The sequence below is a fragment of the Melospiza melodia genome, chromosome 8, assembly GCF_035770615.1.
Source record: "Melospiza melodia melodia isolate bMelMel2 chromosome 8, bMelMel2.pri, whole genome shotgun sequence".
In the NCBI taxonomy this organism is placed as follows: Eukaryota; Metazoa; Chordata; class Aves; order Passeriformes; family Passerellidae; genus Melospiza; species Melospiza melodia.
The window spans coordinates 18,310,456-18,333,306 of NC_086201.1; the positions used below are offsets into that span (position 1 = coordinate 18,310,456).

Sequence of the window (22,851 nt, forward strand, 5' to 3'; positions counted from 1 at the left end):
GGGATACTGGAAATGGGTATTTATCTTTTATTTGTTTGTTATTAGAATGTTATTTTTAAATGTTGCATATACTGATGAAGAAAAAATCAGAAAGCATGACTGTAGGTAGCCCTTCTTCTGAAGGGTTTGTTTGATTTAGGAGTTAACCATGATGCAGACATCAAACCTGTCTGGTTTTTGTGGTTCTACGTGTGACAATTTGTCATATTGTTCTGATTTGAGATGTGGAGGAAGGATAGGAGTTCCCACCCCCTCCCCACTTCTCCCTCTGGTACTCAAAGTTGGGTTTCTGGTCTGTGTAGGAGATTAGTTGAAAAGGGTTTCTTTTCCTGGGATTTATTTAGTAAAGAACATAAGTAACCTATCTAATACATGAGATAATAGGAGAAATAAAATGATAAAAGAACAGGCATGGTTTCTTTTTTTGCTCACCTTTGTTTTGTGAAGAGCAATTTTGTTCTATGTGCTCTGTAAATGGCAGGTTAACTGCTGTAGCTAATTCACAGAAATAAGCATATTCCAAAACAAGGTCAAGGTGGGAAATTAATAATTTAACCTCATATAGATGAGATTCTTGAATTTCTCTTTCACTACAGGGCAGACAAATGATAGAAATGTAAGATGACAAATTAAATTTTGAAGAAACATGTTTTACCCATATCACATGTAGAGGAAGGAATTGCTAGTGGACTGCAATTCTGCTTTGATTTGGTTTTTTGTTGGGCTTTTCTTTTTGTTTATTTTAAATATCCAAAGGCAAGGTCCTTGTCCACCATTTATCTTTACACCACAATCTCCAGCTAATGACAAAGGGGATAAAAAGATTACCTCCAAAACGAAACAAACAGTCCCCCAAACAAAAAAATGAACCAAAATCCTCCTACAGGTCTTGAAATTACTCTGCATTCACAAGTTCTGAAGAGTGATGAGGATGAAAAATTTACATGTTCAAATCTCAATCCATTGTTTTAAAATGGGCAGAGTGGAGAGACGGTATAAATCACTAATCCAGTTGTGCTAGAACAGCTGCCCAGATACTGCAGCCGTGAAATCTGTGCTAGCAACCTGATTAAGTTGTTTTTTAACCACTGTGTCATCTAACTTAGCTCTGTGTAGTATGAGGGTATCTGGATCCCGTGGCTGCTTTAAGACATTTTAGCTCTTGGGGATGAAGCCTGATGAGAGTTCCTGCACAAATGCAGTGTTTGCAGCCTCTCCAGTGCTGCTGGCTTGGGGCTGGATTGTGCGCTTGGCACAGGAGAGATGTGAGACATAGAGATTTACCAAAGGCTATAAATTTCTGAAGGAGACAATCACCACTATCACAAATGCAACAGTTTTCCCATGTCAGGATCTATAAAACTGCAGGACAGCTGAACAGAGGATGTTTCAGGAACAAATGATGGCATAGTCTTATTTTTAAAAAGGACATAATTTAATTTTATGTGATGGTGCCTGCATTTTAATGCATAGCATAATAAAGCCTGAACCCTTTGGCTGAGGTCAGCCTATCTGCTAGTGTCTTCTTTTAGGAGTAGTTAAGCATATAAAGAAAAAATTCTTCTCTTCCCATAAATACTTTCCAGTGGTTAAATTCAAAAGCTTTTAGTTAGCAATTGCAATATATAGGAGCTTGGATGATTTCTGTGAGTATAAATTCTCTCATAGCACTTTTTTTCCTAGAAATTATAAATACAGAATAAAAAGATAAAAAAAGATGTGTCCTATGTTGCAATTGCTGTAAAATTTATATTGTAGTACTTGAGGTTTGTGTTATAAGTTGTGGCCTGTGGTTTCCTTTCTGAGAGTTTTGCTCAGGTGCCAGTATTAGCTAAAAATAAATATTTACTGAGGATGAAAAAATCCACTATGCAGAGAGCAAAATTAATTTGTAGATTTGTACTTCTTATGATGTAAGCTATAGAAATGCATGACTTGTCCATTTCAGGGCTGGGAGACAGTTTAAAAACCCAAAGTAATTCCACTGGAGAAGGTATGTATTATGTAAAGAATAAACACTTTGATAGTATCTCCACCCTTTTGTCTGGTAAGACACAGATTTTGTTGATAGTTTGATGTAGTGTTTGAAATGCGACAGAGGGAATTCAGAGACTTGCATTCTATCCTCTAGAGTTTCCTTCCTTTGGGAATTTGAAGAATTCATTAAATACATCTGACCAGAGAAGATTAAAGCCCTCTTTCAGCAAGGTGCTTAAGTTGGATTCATGCTTAATCAAAATAATTGTGCTGGGACCATTGGTTTCTAATATTTGTTCTCACTCAAATGGGGCCTTAAAAAATTAACCATGTAAAATGGCAGCAGAATAAGTAGTTAAGGATGCTGATGACCAATTTCCAAAAAGCATACTATTCACAATATTTTAAGAATCTCTTTCTTTCTACCTCTATTTCTTCATCACTATCCCTATTATCCTTTTGATTGTTTGAAAAGCATTATAATTCAGTGGTCTGGTTTAGTACTTAAGTAAGTCCTAGACACATTCTTGTTATTTCTAATCCATCAAGAGTACCCAACAGCTCCTTTATTTTCTTTATACCAGTCTAATGAGGTCAGCAAGGTCAGAAGAAACTAGCAAGAAAGGTCAGAGTGGCTTATGCAAGGGTCCTTTTCTGTAGGCTGATATTCAGCATGCTGGGAATGGGTCTGGCTGTAGTATTTGCAATCTGCAGTGAAATAATGACATGAGCAATTTGACAAGTAGCCTTCATTATCCTTTCCCACAAAATGTATTTCCACAACTAGAGCAATTAGTAGGGATTATCTTTGAGAGGAGAAATAAATGGCTTTTAACTGCTTCATGTGTACTAAAATACTGCTAGATGCTTTAAATTTTTCCCATGTGGGGAATTTATTTTGTCTTTTAAATCCAAGTGTCAGGATATCACCCTATATCAGAAGAAACAGTACTTTCCCATCCACTTACTGATCTAACTTAGAGATAGAATCCTGAAGTTCATATCAGACTTTAATTTCCAGACTTGACACTAAAATTTTCCTTCCCCCCCCCCACCTATTATTGCTGAAAGTGCAAAATACTTTCTTTCTGTAATTGTTTTGACTTGTTTAATGAAACAGGTTCTCTCTAACTGGTGGTCTTGAAGCAAACCCTTTACTTGTAACCACTAAAAGCACAGTTAAGGGATGGGTAACAATAAGATACTAGATTAATTTTTTAAAATGCTATTTAATTTTTCAAATGGAGACACTAGGTATGGAACAGTTAAACTGCTCAAAGTGCCACAGAAATCCTCGTTATAAATGGATTTCCGGATGCAACTGGTCATGCAAACTGATTTCACATCTCTACTGCTAGTCCAACACTAGCAGCTCAGTAGGTTCTTCTTTTTGCAATCCAGAGAAAAGGTCTGAAATACAACCATTAGTTAAAGTATTAATAACACCTGTATACTGAAAATAAGAGTAGTGTAGTGTTTAATAAGTGCTTGGCATCCTATTTGTTACCAGTTTTTTTTTGTACTGCTCAATTGTATGCAGTCTGGCTATGGCTTGAGAGTCCTCATTGGTTACCAATTGTCTAGTAAAAATTCCTCTGCATTATATTTGACATTTATTATGTGGGCATCTCAGCTTTTGGATTTATTTTCTGAAGATTTGACTTAGGCTGGTGACTGGGTTTTGGACTGGGTGTTGGCTAGAGACCATAGTGTTGGATATCACTGGCAGATTCACCTTATTTGTATGCGTGAAACAGAACAATGGATGTGCAGACAGGCAGGAATTTTCATTTCTGGTTCAGGTTGTATTTGACTCAGCTGTCAGCTTGTCTAGTGTTTGAGTTTTGGTATTTCCCACACCCATTGACAGTAGTCTGAGGTCACTGGTATATTTTCACCAAATTCTCTGCTTTTTTGTAGCAGAGTGAAACCTTTTAAATCCTGCACTTCTTGCTCAGTGCACTTTGTGAATTTTGACGCTGCGTTTGCTGGAGGGTTGGGATGCAAGGGAATTCATTTTTATTGCTTTTTCTTTTTTAATGGATAGAGTAATGTTCCTAGCACAAATTGGCCATCAGTGCTACAGTGTGGTATTTCTGGTATTCTCATTCAATTAATTTTTCTCTGTCATTCATTTACTCTACCTTATTTTTAGCACATATTTATTAGATAAAAATATATTTCTTAGATTGTAAAATAAACATTTTGGCCTCATCTTTCACAGTTCATCTTCAAGAATTTACTATATATCATCTTCTGAAATGTGGGTTTGCCTGTGCTTTTTCCCACTCTTGGTTCTTTTATTCTTTTAATTCTTTAATTCAGTTTATTTTTGAAAAGTCACTTTGTTCCTTCCATATCTTACAACTTTCTATAAAATTATATTTTTAGTGGCCTTTTCATTCCCATCTGTACTTTTTCTGGTTAATCTAAAAAAAAGAAAAAGCCTATGTATAATGTCTGTGCTAACAACATATGTATCCTTCTCAGATTTTTACTGTAAGATTGTTTTCCAGTAAGTACTTTGTCTCTCCTCCAACACAGTTGACTGAACTCAGCTATGAAGCAAGAGAAAAATCATATGCAAACTTTTTTGCCATTTCCATCTCAAGATCACAAAATCCTGACCTTAAAAAAGATGCATTCTTGGTGTATTGCTTTATCTCAGTATTTCTTTAAAAGTGATGTTACTTTGACTTGCTGATGCATCTATTTGTATTCCCATTAGCATCACTTTTTAGTGTCATAAATGTGCCTTCTTTATCTCTGCCTCTTGAAACAGAGGCAAGTTTTGGTCTTTTCCTGTCCACTTACCAGTCAGGGTTCACTAATATTGGTAACTTTAAAAATTTTTGAATCCCATGCTGTTTCAAATGTTTTGGAGCAGTTGCTGCAAATGTATTTATTGTTTTTTAAAATCTCTTTTAAAACTTGCCCTAGTCATTATGTGTATATAGTTGTCAGTTGTCGTGCAAAAATAACTGTTACAAGATGACAAGTGGTAACTCTTTGTTTTCTCTGCAATGTCTTTGAATCCTGTGCTGCTTCCTGCTTGACATTTAAGATACTTAGCTTCTAAGATTATATATCAGGCTATATATAGCTTTTAAGGCTGTAAATGCTGTCATTATTGTGGTATACTAATTTAAGGCATCAGGCGAGGTTTGTGGGGAAATTAGCATTTTTTAATTAGATTAGCTTCTACAGCTAGAAAAGTAGGCAGGCTTTTGTGTCTCTGACCCCTTTCTCATGTCCTCAAAGGGTTTGGTTTTCCTACTCATCTCAGTTTGTCTACTTCAAGATACTGCTGTTCTCTACAAACTGCCTGTGTCATTGCTTGGCACACTGAATGTCACGACAAGGCTGGCAGTTGCTGATCTGGGTCTGTTCCTGTGTGATTATCATCATAAAGCAATTTTTGAGTTGTTTGCAATTTTGCAGCTACAGAAAAGAGTAGGAAGATCAGCACAGAGCATGTACCAATTTGCTGTTGTAAGTATGTAGCAAGCTAAATGTGACAGCTTTTCAGGAATTCTCACAGTGCTGGAGATAATAAGAAAAACTGCAGGATACACACTGCACAGTTATGAACTCATTGCCATTGTAAATGACTCAGAATATGTTTCCTGAATGTAAATGGGCCACTCCTGTCTCTCAATCCAAGACATCCAGGGCAGTGAGAATATCTTTTGATCTGAAAAAGTAGAACATTTGGCACGGCAAAGCTTTGTATTTCTTGAAACCTTAAATGACTGAAGTCTGCATTTGCAATCCTGTATCCTAGAGCCTATGTAAGTGGACATAGGGCAGGAGAGCAATTCCAGGCTAGCAGCTAGAACAGTGTTAGTGTCACTGAAATCTGCCCACCCCAGAAGATGGAAAGAGAGAGCCAAGGATCTTGCCTTCCTGCTCTTCAGTCACAAAGCTAGTGAGCTCCCCTATGAGCTTGGAGCTGTTGATGTGGTAGAAGGCTGTTAACAGCAAATGACAGCTGGTGCTGTCAGCTTGCACCTTTGCTGTGACCTGGAAGGTCAAAACAGACACACTGACTACACTATTTCTAAATATCTGACAAGTCTAGTATTATCTCAACGTAATATAGCAGAAATAAACATGGTCCTCATGTTCCTGAAAGGGAAAATATTATGATGGAAACAATATTATCCTCCGTGCCTAAAGATGTTAGGCCAAAAGAATTAATCCTTTTGAGAAGTCACAATCATTGCAGGGATGCCAAAAACCACACTGAGTTGGTAATTGCTTCTTTTCTGCAACACAGGAAACTGTCAGATGATGCAACTTTGTATCAGGTGATATCAGCCATCCCTGCGGTTTTGTCTGTGCCATAAATTGATGATCCTAATGCAAAGTATTTGAATGTAATCCTGGTTGAAAGTCTAATTTATTTTTTAAGATGTTCCCAGGAAAATATGTTGAATAATGATTTTAAAAGGGGGAAAAAAAATTCCTCCTCTGCAAGTGCACCAACACAAGAGGCTGCAGTCTTTAGGGACTGTAGTCTGACATCCTCAACCCTTGGGTATTGTACTGCTGTCAGGGTGATAAGTGTGTCTACTTAATATTGTGAACAAAAAATCTAACTGAAACATTAAGTTTTCCAGCTGGTAGGTTTCAAGCAGTTTAATTAAAAAAAAAAAAAACCATGATGGTATCTGAAATGCTGAAATCTTGAAAGATATCTGAGCTATAAAAATGCTCTAATTAAAGTCATTATTTGGTTCTCTTCCCGTTTAGGTAGAAGTCTTAGATAGAACAGTCACTCCATAACTACTTCTACAAAAGAACTTCCAAACTTGATCATGTTGCAGAAATGTTGATCCTTGCACAATCTCAGGGCATGTAGCTACTACATTTAACCCTTTAAGCTCTTGGAAAATGAGACCAAAAGCACAGTGTTTTGAACTTTGAACATCAGCTGAAAACAGTGTTATCAATTTAAAAATCAGTCCATTTTGGTCTCTGAAGTTATACGAGAGCATCCTGGAACTGTCACTGATTTGCTAATATGAATGTGGATATTTAAATATTGCTATCCATCTTCTTCCTATATGAAAGAAATGCCAGTCAGTGTTCCTTAGAAAGCATATTTCTGAATTGGACTGGCTTATTTTCATAGTAAGGGTTGGAAGGGACCTTAAAGATCATCTAATTCAAAGCCCTCTGCCATGGACAGGGATGTTACCCACTTAGATTGCTCAAAGCCCTATCCAACGTGACCCTGAACACTTCCAAGGTGGGGACATCCACAAGTTCTCTGGGCAGCCTGTTCTAGTGCCTCACTACCCTCTGACTAAAGAATTTCTTCCTAATGTCTAATCTAAATCTCCCCTGTTCTAGTTTAAAACAGTCCCCCTTGCCTTGTCACTATCCAACCATGGGAAAAATGACCCTCTCTCTTTTTCAAAAGCCCCTTTTAAGTACTGGATGGTCACAATGAGATCTTCCTGAAGTCATCTCATCTCAGCCCCAGCTCCCTCAGCCTGTCCTCACAGGAGATATCCTCCAGCCCTCTGATGATCTTTGTGGCTCTTCTCAGGACTGCCCTAACAGGTCTGTGTCTTTTCCTGTGCTGAGGACCCAGAGCTGGCCTCAGTTCCACAGATGGACTCTTCTGACAGTGGAGGAGCAGAATCACCTCTTTGACCTGCTGGCCACCCCTCTTTGGGTGCACTTGGATTTCTGGGCTGTGAAAGCATACTGCTGGCTCATGTACTTTCTGAATCCTTAGAATGTTGCAATGGCATAGTAAAAACATTGCTGTAAAAGTACAGCAGTTCAGCTTTTAACTTGATGGAAATTATATATATATATGCTAGGAAAATTGTTTTGGATGCTAAAGCATATGAAAAGATCTTTCATTTAATTTCTTCAACAGTGATGTTAGGGCAAGTCAAATCATGTTTTTAGGATAGGAGAAGGGAAATTACCTGCAAAAGACTTCTACTTTATTAATGTAGGCTGCTGCCATGGAATATTTGGAGGAGGTGGGTCTGGACAGGAATTGTGTTGCGTTGTGCTGGTAGAGAAAACTCAGCAAAAGCAATAAAGTTCTCATTGCTGTGCTGATGTTATCACTGATGCTGGTAGACTAACAAAGAAGTAAATAAAAATTATTTTCAGGCTCTCCTGCATACACAAGAAATCAATGCTGGCCAAATGGAAATGGACAGAATTATTAGAGTAGAATCAGCTTCTATTCTTTAAAGGTTATTTGAAACAGCAAAAAGTACCTTACAACTCAGAATGCAGTGCTTTTTCAAGCTTTAAATGATTGTGTTGTATGTGGGATGTACAAAGGTGGGAAGAAATGTTGTAGCAGATTCGCTTCCTGTGGAATGAGATCCTAAGCTGATGTTCAGCAATTCTAGGCAGGCACATTTTATTTTAGACTTTAGATATCTTCCTGTCTGTTGAAAAGATTGAAAGTCCACTATGTAGCATTATGTATTTTATTCTAAGTAGTACGTTGAAAATGTCTTGTGCTTTAAGTTGGAATGCTTCATAAACTAACTGCTGTAAAATGTAACAACCTCTTTACATTGCTGCTTAGATATGTCTGTGTTTCTGGTGTATTTTCACATCTGTCTCCACTCAAAATACTTGTTTTTATGATAGATGGGAACAAATTTGAAGATTGTAGCAATAAAAAATACATCTTTCTGTGGAAAACAAAAACTAAAGTGCTTTCTGCTTCACTGTGGAAGCTAAGAAAACAAGGAATGAGGAACTGTTTCTGGTTTAGCAACAGTGGTGCTTTGGGAAGGTCTGTAGATGACTTGTCCAGGAAGGAAAGACAGTCTGCTTCCATCTGGATTTTTTTCCTGTTCCAACTGCATTGACTCAGTAAACTTCTTTTTGGTTCACTATGGTACATAAAATGGAACTTGAAGAACCAAACAGATGCAGACAGAAAATACTAGCTATCATGCTTTCTTCAAATGTCTCCTAATTTATTTTATTTGAAACTTTTTTTGGTCAGCAGCCAAGTGAAATTTTTGAGTTGGAAAATGATACTATGAGAAAAGGTGTGCTTAGTGACCAAGCAAGGAAAAGGGATGGAGTAAGAAGTATTTCAGTTAATTATAAACCAAAAGGCACCTTTGTTTATTCTGCTCATGTCTTACAATTTCTAACCACATCAAGTGCACTGTGCAGTTCTGAATTACTCCCTAACATGGATCGTGTTGGAATGTCTGAGGTGTCATGGAAACTGGATGGAGAAAAGCTGGCTTATGAAGCCATACCAGACAGCACAGGCAATTTCTTTTCAAGTATCTGCTGTCTTCTCTCTTTTTTTTTTTTTTTTCTGAGAGAATGGCCACTTTGCTCTTTCAAATAGAACTTACTTCATTTGGAACGATGGCTGCACCAAGCATTATATTATTTATTTGCTTTGAATATTCACATCATCTAAAGAAACAGCAGTCAAGAGATTCTTTTGCTACTTGGCTATACACCTGTCATTACAGTAGTTTTCCTGCCAAAGTTAGCATTTCTTTGGTTTTGATAGTTAACTATCAGTTTTGAGAAAGATTGTGAAAAGACAAAGAAACTCTGTGTTTATTGTAGAGGAATATTTTTGTTTGTGTACAGTAACTCTTCTAAAGCATAGTATTTTTCAGCACTGTTTTCTGAAAGGAAGTGTGCTCTCCTCTGGGATATCAGCCTAGAAGAGGTTAATTTTATCTTGGAAAAATGTATCTTATGTAAGATGTAGCAAGAATGTATAATTAAAAATAGGGTTTCCAGGACTTGTGCTAAAAATCATTGGGAAGGGATATGCTGTGCTATATGCCACAGTATGTGTAAAGGGAATTAATTTTTACTCTGTGCCAGTTTTTTACCCCGTGATTTAAAAGGCTGCCTCTGGTCAAGCAGATATTAAGAGTCAGAAAAAAAGCAAACTATAGATGGTGTCCTTTAAATTGGCATGGCAGGGTAAGGGTGCCAGAAGCAGGAGTGAAGGACAGCAATGGCAGCCTTACACTGAGGTGCCAGGAGTCACTGTATGGAGTTTGGTGATGGATTGCTAGAGTGGCAGAAATCAGACCAGCTGCTCACAGGCCTGCCCCTCACTTGTAAGCTGCTTTCTCCATCCTGTCTGTTGATCTGAGGATATCACCTTTCAAATAGATTTTGTCTATTTCCATTCATTTCACTAACTAGACTCTTATTTCAAAACATGGTTGTATTTCTTTGTTGAGAATGCCATTTATGAATGAGTAATATTTTCGTATTTATGCAGTTCAGGAACCCAAAGAATGTCATTCCTCCTGTCATGTCAGGCTATGGAAATATGTCAAGCCCTAGTATTTGGAAATGAACAGTCAATGTGACACTGCTTGAAGATTGTTTAGCTGTGATCTAGAGAAAGCTAGACATTTGGGGCCAGGGACAGGAAATTTATTTGATTAAATTACATTTGGTCTAGAAAGAAATATGTAGAATTTATACTTTAGATTATCCTACCCGAGTGTTAGTGACTGTAGCTTTACATTAATTAATATTACACTATTTTCCCTTAGGTGAGCATTTTTAGTCTGTAGAACTTCTGCAATGGCATAATTCCACGGGAAGTTTTCAGCTATGCCTTATCCCGAATTCAATTTAGAGGAGTTTGCATGGGCAAGGTTTATAGATCTTACCAAAGAAGCCACCACAAATCATCTGTTTCCATGCCTGAAAGCCAGAGCTGAGGCATTTAGAGCTGCTGTTGTTGCTGCTGTAGCTCATAAATTACAAGCCATGGCATATGAACCATGTTGTTTGTAAGAGCTGGAGTAGAGCATGCATGGTCCACTGAATACATTTTCTAAATCCTGGACTTCAAATATTTTTTTGTCACTAGAAGACTGTAAAAGTTTCAGCATAACCCTCTGTTTACTTAACTGGTATGGAAGTTAGTACATTTCTGGGGTACTTGAAGAAACCAGACCTCTTGCATTTTATTGCAAGGTACAGGATTCCAACCTTTAGAATAACAAGGCACTGAGTGGTGCATGTTGTCCCTTTTTTGTTTCATGAAATTGAGCAGTGCTCTTCCCAAAAGTTTGATTCTTATGTGATTCATCCAACCATAATACAGGATACTGAACAGCTGATTAAGTTTGATACCCAATGAAGTAAAGTAGTTGTATTAGGTGGAAATAATTTGAAGTTCAAATCATGGACTTAGTCTGGTTTGTGATACATGGCTGATTTTGGGTTATTTTGGGTCTTTGGGTTTTTGTTTGGGGTTTTTTATTTGTTTTTAAATTCTGTCCAAGATACGTATTTCATTGCATATAACCTTTATAAAAGTACTCAAGTCTAAATGCATATAGAGTAGAATAAACCAAGATTTACAAAATCATTACTTATTAATGATGGTGATTACTCAGAGTCCAAATTTCCTTAACCGGTTCACTTTTACTGTAGCTTCTGTGAAATGAGATAGCATAAGAATGTTCCTGTTAATTTTCTTACAAAGTAGATGTGGGATCTGACAGTTTACCCATATTTACAGATTGTCAGAAGGTTCTTGATTTGTTTCCATTTGGATTCACAAAGAACCTTTTATTTAAGAAAAGAGAGCCCTTGCTTACCTTGACTGCCATGGGAGATCCTGAGTGGAAGAGACTGCTAAGCATTCGTATTCTCTTACTGTTGTTTCAAGGGGAGGTGAATTTGGATTCTCCTGAAGAAATCCTGGCTGTTACAGGAGTGGTATCAGGAAGTATTGTCTCATTTGAACCTCTTCCTTCTGTGGAGTGACAAGGGAGGCCTAGGTTTTTGGCTCCTGTGAATCTCTTGGGTGATCTATAATCCCTTTTGTGGTGGCAGAAATGCCCTTCCTCAATAGTATGTCTGGGCAGAAATTCAGCAATGAGGCTGTGACAAAGACTTCCTTCTATTTAGTAACTCTGTGAGAAGAGATGACGGGATGGGATGGAATATAATTTAGCTACCTAAAAATGTCAAGTTATATTTAGGAAATTCAAAATTCCACTATGGAGGACTGAAGCTTCCCTCCCTCCCCCCACCAACCTTGAAGAAGTGATTAACCGAGGGTGCCTCTCAGCATGGAGACTGCTTGCTGCTATTGTCTCCTGCAGAAACAACTCTTTGCTGCTAACTGGTTTAACTGTATCATGTCCTTGAACATGTTTTCCTCTAACCACCTTTCAGGATTTGAGGACTGTTCCATAGTATATAACAACATACAGAGAAAAATGTGACAATAGTACTCTTTTTCTGACCAATTTTTGTTCTTTCCATCTGTCAAACATTTGAGTTTTCTTTTTTCTCCTAGTGCCACTGCAGCAAAAATGCCTGCCTTTTGTTTATGTCTTCCTACATGAGCATTGTGACATCATCAGTGGTATCGCCAGGGGAAAAAGATATGCATAGCTCTAGCTAAACCAGCTGCTCGTTAGCAATCTTTCTAGTCTGCTTTCATTTCTTCTCATTAGTGTACACACAAGAGTGTTTCCTGCCTAAGAGACATGGAAGGTTCTCAGCCACAAAACATCTGCTCAGTCCTTGTCTTTGGATAGATGAAAATGGTAGCACTTCAGAATACACTCACTCTTGATAATGGCATTTTTAAAAAACTGAAATGAATGTGAGAGTGTAGAAGATACTCATTACTGGATTTAGTTGTAGGTAATTCTGAATCCTTTGCTAACCATCTTGTATAATTCAGAGTAATCACAGAGACTGCATATCAACTGTTACAAAACCATAATAATACAAATCGAGCCAAGAACAATAAAGAAATGAGTTTTGTCATTGATTTGCATGACGACACGGTAAGGCGAATGAATCTGTTAGTCATGCTTGTCCCTTCTTCCATGCAAATCAGCAGCAAAACTTCCACTGACTTTGATAGGACCAGAATAATGCCAACCATGAGCTACAAGCTGTCATTTATTCTAATGAGAGAGATCTCAAATAGAATAAGGAGGTATTTCATTTGTGGAATGTTAATGAGAAAACAGTTTCTTTTGCTATCTCATGTTATCAAAATGCTCTGAATTATTCTAGAGATAATTGACTGTTTTGTAGAATAGCTGCATCTTTGCAATGTTAATATTATGGATAATTGTGTGTTCGGTACGAGTTTTCAGGGCGGAGGAGAGATATTCATTTATCATCACTAGCTGTTTGTAGAAAGCTAGCTTTAAATTAGAATACTCAGGGAATTCACTCTGCAGTAGGAATCAAGCTATCTCCAAATATTCCAGCATGGAACCCTGATACTGATAATGGATCAGTGAAAAATATAATTAATATTTATCTTTTTCTGTAAGGACTTTTGTAATTTGAATCTAGATATTCACTTACTCTAATATGAAATACTCAGGTAAATATTAAGTTTTTAAGCATTATAAAATGTTATTTAAACTAATAATTTTTGTTTAAAATAAATAAAAAAACCCAAGTCAACCAACCAAATGCACACATGCACACACACGTAAACAAACCCCCGAGCATCACCAACTATTACCAGGAAGAGATTAGACTTCACTGTATTACATAATTTGTCATTTGGATTTGAGAGTAATCCCTGCCCAAATGGCCAATTCTTATTCACCTGAGTAGCCTCAGTGAAGCCAGCAAAACTCATTTTAAGACCAAAGATTACACGATAATGCCCTTGACCGATGAGACAAATGTAAATTAAGGGGCTGTTTTTTAGGTATAATTTTTCATTTGGAAGCTCGTCCTCCACATAAAGGATAAACACTGGCAGATTAAGTGTTGGCAAAATATTACCTCTTCAGAATATTAATTTCAGTGTGTACTGTGTGCAGAGCGATGCAGACAATGCATGGCTTGTGCCACTCCCCGCAAGAAAAAATTACTTGTAACAAATCTCTTGAATTTCTTCTTGGACCAGCGTTACAGTGGGAATTATAATAATAATTAAAAAAAAAAAGTTCAGGGGATTTCCATAACAACTGCTGTCTTAATGAACTAAAGAAGCCTTAGAATTTGTTATTCCTTCCTCATAGTAGACCTCAGCTGATAAAAATATCCGTAGCCGGTGAAATCAGTGGCATGCCTGGCTTTCTCAGACAAAACTCCCATGTGATCACGCAGGCAGCCTCAGTGAGCCCGAAGCTGCTCAGCAAGCAGTAGGTAATGAGTCTTTGTGCAGAGTGAAGCTCTTGTGGCTGAACAATAAAGCATATGGTACCAGCAATAAAACACAGTGCTGGGAAATTTAAGAAGATTCTGCTGGAAGTGGGAAGACAGTGAATATGTCAAACGTTATAAAATGACGATCAATCTGGTTTGGGTCCTAATTAATAAAAACAGTGCATGGATTGGAAAAACAACAATTTGAACAGGTCAGTTTTCTTATAGATTCTTCACACACTTCAATGTTTTAAATATAAATGGGTTTTTTGCTATTTCTTTATTGTTAATAAAGCCAGGGGTTTTTCATTTTGTACGGCAGGATTGGAAGGATGTACATCAGTCTGATACCAAGCTAAATAAATTGTGTAAGTTCTGTGATCAAATTCATTGTAAAAATGTTTTTACCATTATTCCTATGCAATTCAAACTTCAATTGTGCATGAAAAATGGGATAGCAAGTAAAATTAAATTTATGCTAGATGGATCATTTACCAATATCATAAAATATTTAGTAACAACAATCTATTACTCTGCTATGTATTTGAGACTAATTCTTTCTCAGTAGGAGATCTGTAGTGTTTGTGTTTGGTTAAACATAATGGAACATTAGAGCACATCTTACAGTGCACTTACATGGGTTTTTTTCCTCCACATCCTCCTTGGAAATTTTTGGAACTGGTGTTTTGTCTTATTTTTAATGTAATTGTAGACATTCGGGAGTGATACATTATAACCCTCCGCATGCATTTCACTCTAATGTTAATGCGAAACATGTTATTATTTTTCGAGCAAGTAATTATTTCTCATAGTAGTTCTTGGTTAATTATTCATAATTTTTTTGATTTTTTAAAACTGCTCCTAAAGATTTCTGTGGCCTGTGTTTTTCTTAAAGAGGATAGACATGCAAATTCTTGGTGATTTCCCATAATATAAAAATTAACAATGTAAAAGTTTTATTCCTTAAATCTCTTTACAGTATTGGGTTTGGGGTTTTTTTTCTTTATTTTCTGAATGCTGAAGATCGTAAATTGGATATGCTGATTTTTGTGGAGTATTTTAGCAGGAAGGAGATGGAGCCCTTGAAAAACGATTGGGGAAATGAAGAAACAAAACTCGAAATGTAGAGAACAGTAGCTCTTTTCATGCGCACTTATGATTCCAAGGGCGAAGTGTGCTTTATAACAGCCCGTTTATGCTGTGGCTGTGGCCGTGCGGGCGGCGCAGGGCCCGGCGCGCTGCGCTCGCGGTCCGTCCGTGCCGGTTCGCTTTGTGCGGGCACGGCGGAGCCCGCGCTGCCCGCCCTCGGGAATTAAAGAAAGGGAGAGGGGAAAGGGAGCCCGGGCTGCGGCTGCGGAGCCGGGGGCGGGGGCAGCGGCTCTCCCCGGGAACCGGCGGGCGGGCGGGCGGGCGGCGCTGGCCCGGTCCGGGGCGGGGGGCGCGGGCGCTGCCGCCCGGCGCGGCGGGCCCGGGGCGGGGGGCGGGGGGCCGTGCCCAGCATGCCCCGCGGCGGGGCGGGGCCGGGCCATGCAAATGCAGGGGCGGGGCGGCGGCGCGCGGAGGGCGCGGGCAGGTACGGCGGGCGCGGGCCGGGCGGCGGAGCCGCGGCCGCTCCGGCCCCTCCGCGGCAGCGCGGCCGGACCCGGGAGCGGGCGGGGCCCCGCGGCCTCCGCCGCTGCCTGCGCTGCGGGCGGGGCCGGGACCGCGCGGCCCGCGCGCTTCGGCCGTCGGAAATGTGCTGTGGCTTACAGGGCATCATTTTCCATTGGCACATATTGCTGATACCTAAGCGAAGGTGCTTTGCAGTCCCTGCTTTAAAACGGTTCTCCTTTAAAAGGTAATTTTATATTGCAATCCTGATACAGCTTGGCATCTCAGAACGCAGGCCTGTTCGCGTTTTAGACAATAGATCAGAAAGAATATGTAAAAGTACTTTTTCACCGTACTTATGTGCAGCTATTAATTTATTTTACAGAGAACCCTGGTAATATCGCAGTAACACCTGCAGTATGTACCATGAGATTGGATGCGATAACACTGAACATGTCACTCTATGTTAATTTAAATTGAGAAAATACAGCAATATACAGTCATACAATTATCATATAATTACTATATTCGTCTAAAATGAGTATGGTGGATTTTAAATTTAAATTTAAGAGTTGGTTAGGTACTTACAGTAAGTGCATACAGAGATAAAATTAACAGTGTGCAGTAAAATAACAATAAGCGTCTCTATAGAACAACATTCCCACTGTTACAATGGAATCACAACTTTGAAATACACCTGTCTTGTCTATTTATATGGGAAAGAAACAATAAAACAAACGTTTTTTTTCTGTGGATTAGGCTCTTCATATTCTAAAACATTCCCAGTGTCAAGTTTTTTTAAGAAAGCTTAAAGAACAAATTCCTGAAGCAAAAGGTGTTCTGTGTTGCTACCAAGCTATGGTGATTTTAAGACATACTTTTCTTTACCCCATCTCTAAACTCTATTGAAAGTGTGATTATGTAAACATTTTATGCTGCGATTTGAATGGTGGCTGTTGAGTCTCTTTTAGAATCATAAATAGAACCAAATCTTTATGTACGTATCAGGCATTTGGAAGACAGAGAAGTGATTTTGATCTCTCGTTGTACTGGAGTTTTGTGTTAATTACACTGTCTTAATTTATTTCTGGATCTGAGGAGCCCAAATCTGGTGTGCAATGTTTTGGTTTGAGGATGCAGTGTTTGCTGTATATCTTAGGTTTTGGTCTACATTGTTTACCAGAAAGAGGAATTTGCATTTATTGTGAAATGTCTTGCTTTAGACAGATGCAGTAGTTGACTAAATGAAGTTTAAGTTAAATATAAATTGAAGACTTGTAAGTCATGGTTTAGAGTACACAGTGGCAAATGTTTGGAAACTTAATTCCAAAGCTTAAATATTTTCCCTGAGATAGCAACAAATGATTGTCTCATCTAAAACTTTTGCTTGCTCTTAAAATGTACTTCTAGTAACTGAACCTTGAAGTTTAGAGATGTTTTCCCTTTGAACATGCAGGTGGAAAGTCAGGCTGAAGAAAGGCAGCTGTAATATATTGCTGCATTGGTAAAGATGTCTTAAAGATAAATTTACATGCAGTCTGTCAGTATCTCTTTTTGCTTTTGCTCTGAGCCAGACATGATGCTGAGAAAAAATGGATTATGGATGTGCCCTTTCCTCAATGAAATATCCCCAAACACATCACATCTTTAGAATGCTGATACCACTTGAAGTCCTACCAGTGAGTTTTGATCACTGTTGCTTCATTGCTCTTTTGTAGGCTTTTTTGACCCTGGAACAGGGATTGAGTGTAGATAAAAGACAGATACGACTCATCTACAAATGTACAGAAGATGAAAATATTTACTAGGTTAAAACAGCTCTGAGATAAATAGCATGCCTTTAATTTCTCCATCTCTTCACAGATATGGATACAGTATCATAATGAAACTTGTGATAAATGGGAGATGTGAATAATTGATCCCCCCCCCCAAAAAAAACCCAACAAACTGGAAAATTGTGGCCTTTTTCTTTTCCCACACTTGCATTTAATTCTTTCCTACAGCTCCCCTGTCTCTACACCCACCCTGCAAAAAGAGGTTTGTATTTTTAGCACCTCTTCTTCAGTTTTCCATTACTTCAAATAATTTTTCCACAAAAAATAGGGAAGATGGGAAAAGGAGTAAAAGCTTGTACTGGCATAACAATTTGATGGAAAATTCACTTAATATATGTAACTGGACAACTTAAATATTGTAAAGTTAAGGATAAAAGGAAGAGGAGCTGCTTGACTTTTTTAAGGCTTTTCTATGCTTAAACGCAAAAATACAAGCAAGGATACTTCTTAAAAACTAGCATCCAGATGCATTGGACAATTTGCTTTCAGGCTTTCAGATGAAAAGATCCATGGCTTTTGTTTAGTACTTCATAAATAATTTCATGGAATATGTAACTTGAAGTCCTGATTGATTTTGGGGCTGGTTTGTATCCTGCTCCTTCATAAGCAGCAGGGATTTGCATATTTATTCCATTGTCTAATGTGAAGTAGGAAATGTGGGCTGCAGAGTATGGAGCCTGACCCTCATCAGTCGTTCTGAGCGATACGGGCAGGAACTACAACATCATTTACCGATGGCAGCTTCTCCTCGCCTGCTTGTTGGATTCTGATGAGGAAATGCAAGCAGCGATACCATTATGTAGTGGGAGGCTGCAGAGTAAATAAGCCTCTGTGGTATTTGTAGCTCTCATTAGCATGCTGCCCCTTCATTACATTTATTTATTCAATTCTGGCAAATCATTTCTGTGCACGCCTATACGGAGGCGATATTTTGTCCGTGCTGCCGGGGGGATGGAGGCTGCGGGCCCAGCCCGGGCTGCGGGGCCGCGCTGTGTGTGCGGCGGGGCCGGAGCGGCCCCAGGCCCTGCTGGGCACCCCAGCTCGGGAACACGGCTCCTTCTCTAACACATCTCGGGAACAGGGCTTCCCTCTCCAACACATCTCGGGAACAAGGCTTCCCTCTCCAACACATCTCGGAACAAGGCTTCCCTCTCCAACACATCTCCCCGGGCTGCTGAGAGCGGGGCCGGGCTGTGCCCACGGCCTGTCCCACCCGAGGCGCGCCTGCGGCTGCTCCTCCTGGGATGGTGGAATAGGCTGACATGGTGCTGCTGCAGGAGGAGGTCGGGTGTTTGGAATAGGGATATGATGAACTTCTTAGTGATTTAAAATTTGTTCTTTGTCACTATTGAGCAGAGTCTGCTTTAAATGTATCATGAATGTGTTAACGAGGAAGCTGGATTGCAGATGTTGTTAGTTGCACTTCCTAAGCGATAGCCATCTCTAGTAAATGCCATTTGTGTGGGGGTGATAGGGTAAACAAAAATTTTTGAAAGCCACAAAATGTGTTTGTTAATTGTTTTTAGTGTGGAAATCAAATGGTAGCGCTGCTTACTTCCAACATAGACTGTGACAGCTGAGCAGGCTATTCTCAAGCAAATATTTTGACTTTTAAATATTTTTTTTTAGGGGCAGGAAGGGAAATCCCACGACTCAGGGGGGAATTGATTCCCAGAGTTGCCATTGTTTTGCTGTCTTGTTGTACCAGCATCTTTATGGAAGAATTCACTTTCAGAGTAGCCAGAGGTTTAACTTTGTAGCTTTCAATTAAATTGCTCAGTTGTTTACTATTATGCTTCTCACCTGCTCTTGCTTCTAAACAAACATCTTTCATTAATAAAATGGAAAAGTGGAAATTGCACAGTATTAACCTTTTTGCTCCTTTGGAAAAGACAGAGTGATCAGGGATTTAATAAAGCAAAATACATCAAATAATAAAAGGAACCCACTTCAGGTAGGAAGTGTAAGCCGCATATCTTCACAGCAGTGCTTTCAGGATAGCATAGGGCAGATAATTAATTTTGTCCCTGCAGACTCCCCTGGCTGAAGTGGTGCTGAATGGTCATAAGGTGCTTACAAGTCAGGCAATGAGACGGCAGTGGGCTCACTGCTCAGCTCCTATTCATCATTGTCTCAGTGACAAGAGTGCCTTGGGAATTGCATGGGAACATGCTTGTTATTAGACCTGCAACTCTTCTGTCAGCTTTCTAAGGAAGTTTTCAGCTTTGAATTATAAAGCAAACTGAAAAGAATTCTTAGACATGTTTATTAGTATACAAGTCACTACAGGCATAAACCAAATTTTCTTTAGCATAAAAAAAAGTGAAGAGAGTCAACATTCAATTTTAACACAGCTGGGAATGTAATTTCAGGTCCGTCTTACTGTGGACTGTCATGTTGTGTTAGCACCACAGGCCCTTCCTTTGGGTGCCTTTGTGTTGATTATGTACAGGTGAGTAAGGACCTCTGGGGAATTTTTGCTGGCCACAAATTTGAAATTACTATTGGAAATTTTGCCAGTAATTGAATATATGCTTTTAAAGTAATTTTTGAGGTTTTCAGTTATTGAAAATACAGAGAAGACTACTGGCTTACAGAGAAACGTTTTACTTTATTGATAATGCTTATTTTGTCTCTCTTCATAAATAAAAAGTCTCATTCTATTGACCATGGTCACTAAATCTGAGACTTTGAAATATTAGTGTGACTGATCTTTTTGACTCATTTTGTAAGGAAATTAGGTTTGTGCAGTTATGCTTTCTCTGTGCCTGTCATATTGTTCAATACGTCTTTCATATTTTCCTAATTAGTTTTTTTAACCTGTTAGCTCATATCAGCTGAGCTTGAAGCAGAAGCAGTTAATCTTCTTCAAGTATTGTGCAAATGGGTGGTGAGATGGGAAGGAGAGATTGCTAGTTCACACCAGTAAAAAACAATTTGCACTGTGGCTAAGACTCTGATTATCAAAGTAACCACATAGAGGAAAGCTTAAACACCATGACCCTGGGGAAGAGCATCAGTGAAGCAGCCCTCATACTGTGCCTTGGGTCATCCATCCAGAAGAGACAAATCCATAAATATTAAAGGTCCATTTGTTTCTCAGATTTTTTCTTTTTTTTTTTTTTTCTTTTTTGTAAATTTGAAAATAAATTCTTCTCAGTTTTAGCTGATAGCTGAGTAACTTATTTTTACCTTGTGCCCTTCTTAGAAGATTAGGTCAATTCCTTACATATATGTCAGTGGCAGAGGAAGACTTCACGGTTGTGTTGTATGAGTTCACTGTTTCCTGCATTCAGTATTTTGTTGTGTATGTTAAGGGGTCTTTTTTTGGTGAATTTCCCTCATCAGTGTTTAATTGTGAAACAATATTATTTATAAAATTATCCAGTTTTTAAAAAAATAAATGTATTGTTTTTCAGAGTTGAATAGATACACCATGAACGGTGCAAAGTCAAAAAGCAAATCCTAGAAATAAATAGCAATTTTACATCTTCTATTTTTGTGTAATTTTTTTTCTGGACTTGAATATATACTTAGGACTGTCTTGGGTGTGCATGAAAAATGCAGATTGTAGCATTATATTTTGGTTGTACATTGTCCTTGATCTAGATAGAAAGCTTGAATTATTATAGCCATAAAGCTATTTTTGAAGATAGCAATTTCAAAACATCAGAGCCTTCCAGTAGATATTAATAATTTATATTTTCCAGTACGAATAGTTTTATTGACTTTATTCTCTAGGGAGAAAGATGCACTTAAACATATTTTTACTAATTTTGGCTCTACTTGAGGCCAAGCCTTGAATGAAGTCATGATTTTACTGTCATGCCATGGAGCTACATTCAATTCATTGGTGGCAATTGAATGTTGGCTCCTGCTGACCAATTTTTTTTTTGTTTTTAGGGGCCTGTTTTATTCTTCCTCAGATATTTCTGCTGATGAAAATAATGTGTTTCCTGGTATTTTCCTAGCTGTTTAGTTTCTACCATTTTCTTTCAGCTTTTTAGTAAAAAATAGCAACAGAGTTTTGAGCTACCAAAGAAGCCAGTCTGTAACTTTACACGACTACTAATGGCTATGCCAAATATTTACTTGGAGTCTTTAAAATATGCACAGCACAGATTTTATTAGAGAATTGGGTTAATTATGTTCTTTCTAATGTCAGCATTTATTAAAAAGATAAAAACAAGCTGTTATTGGACATTTTTATGCTTTCGATGTTTAAAAAAAAAAGAGAAGGAGAAAAAGGAAAAAAAAATTAAAAAGCCCATCAGTCAAAAGTCTTTTGATTGGTTCTTTATAAGTCATTTGATGCAAAGAACCAGGATCATACAATAAATTTCAAATGTCTTGTTGCTGAAGTCCAAAGACTATAATCTGACTGTTGAAATATTGGGGCTCCACACTGTTTTTCATGTGTTCCCTCACTGAACCTGGAAACTCCTGGAGCACCCCGATCTGTCAGTGCTGGCATTGGAACAGTAGAAGGTATTCCTGTAGCTGTGCCTTTTTTTGAGTGGATGTGACAAGGCAGAGGCATGAGGTTGGTCAAAATCATCTGCCCAGCTGGAGTTTGAGCGCTGAAGGGAGGAGAGTTGTAACAGTGTCCATTAGGGAACGTGCTGAGCATGTCTATTGTGTAACGCTGCAGCGGCACTGAAACGCAAATGGCTGCTGGCTGAGCACAGGCAGCTCCTCAGGATCACAGGATTTGCTGCATAATAAGCTGAGACCCTTTTTCATGCCACCTCTGTGGTGAATTCTTATTACCAATATTTGTTAAAGCATAGTATATACGTATTTAAATTTTACCAGTGTATGACAAAAGAACACCTATGTTAGAAGAGCAATAAAATTTGCAGTTAAATAAAGAATAATTACTAAATAGCATAATTTTTCTATCTTATGACCCTCTACTGTGTATTTATTTTGATATCCAAAGAAGTGTGTATTTACACTTCCGAGGTGCCTGTTGAATCTAAAGATGTATTTCACAGGGGTGCTGCAAATGGTCTGTGTTAGGGCAGTGTTCTGCTCCACAGATCAGTTCTGCTCAAAAGCTGTGTATATTAGTACAGCTGATCTGCTCTTGCTGATTGTGCTGCCTGTTCAAAGTGAGCTGAGCTAATGCAAAACCACCTCAGCTATATGTTCAGACACATAGCACAGATGAACACCATGAATGGTAACACTCAACTTTGAGGACACCTCTATTTTTGTATACCACCCTCTTTATAACTGGCTCCAGTGATCATGACACAGAGCATGGCTTTGCTATTCCATTTATATTTCTTTTAAATAGTGA

At 38.4% G+C, this 22,851-nt stretch overlaps 1 protein-coding gene across 7 annotated transcripts in view; it reads left to right on the forward strand.

The window, feature by feature from the left end:
* Positions 1-22,851, forward strand: part of CSRNP3 (cysteine and serine rich nuclear protein 3) — a 98,235-nt gene that overhangs the window by 42,431 nt on the left and 32,953 nt on the right. Inside the window, exon 1 of one of the 7 annotated variants that reach the window (XM_063162031.1) lies at positions 14,095-14,333. The exons of 5 other annotated variants lie outside the window; for them this stretch is intronic. The gene's annotated coding sequence lies outside the window, so the exon portion shown is untranslated. Of the gene's footprint in view, positions 1-14,094; positions 14,334-15,823; positions 15,959-22,851 lie in introns of those variants that run through there. One more of the 7 variants, XM_063162030.1, reaches the window with a different exon arrangement.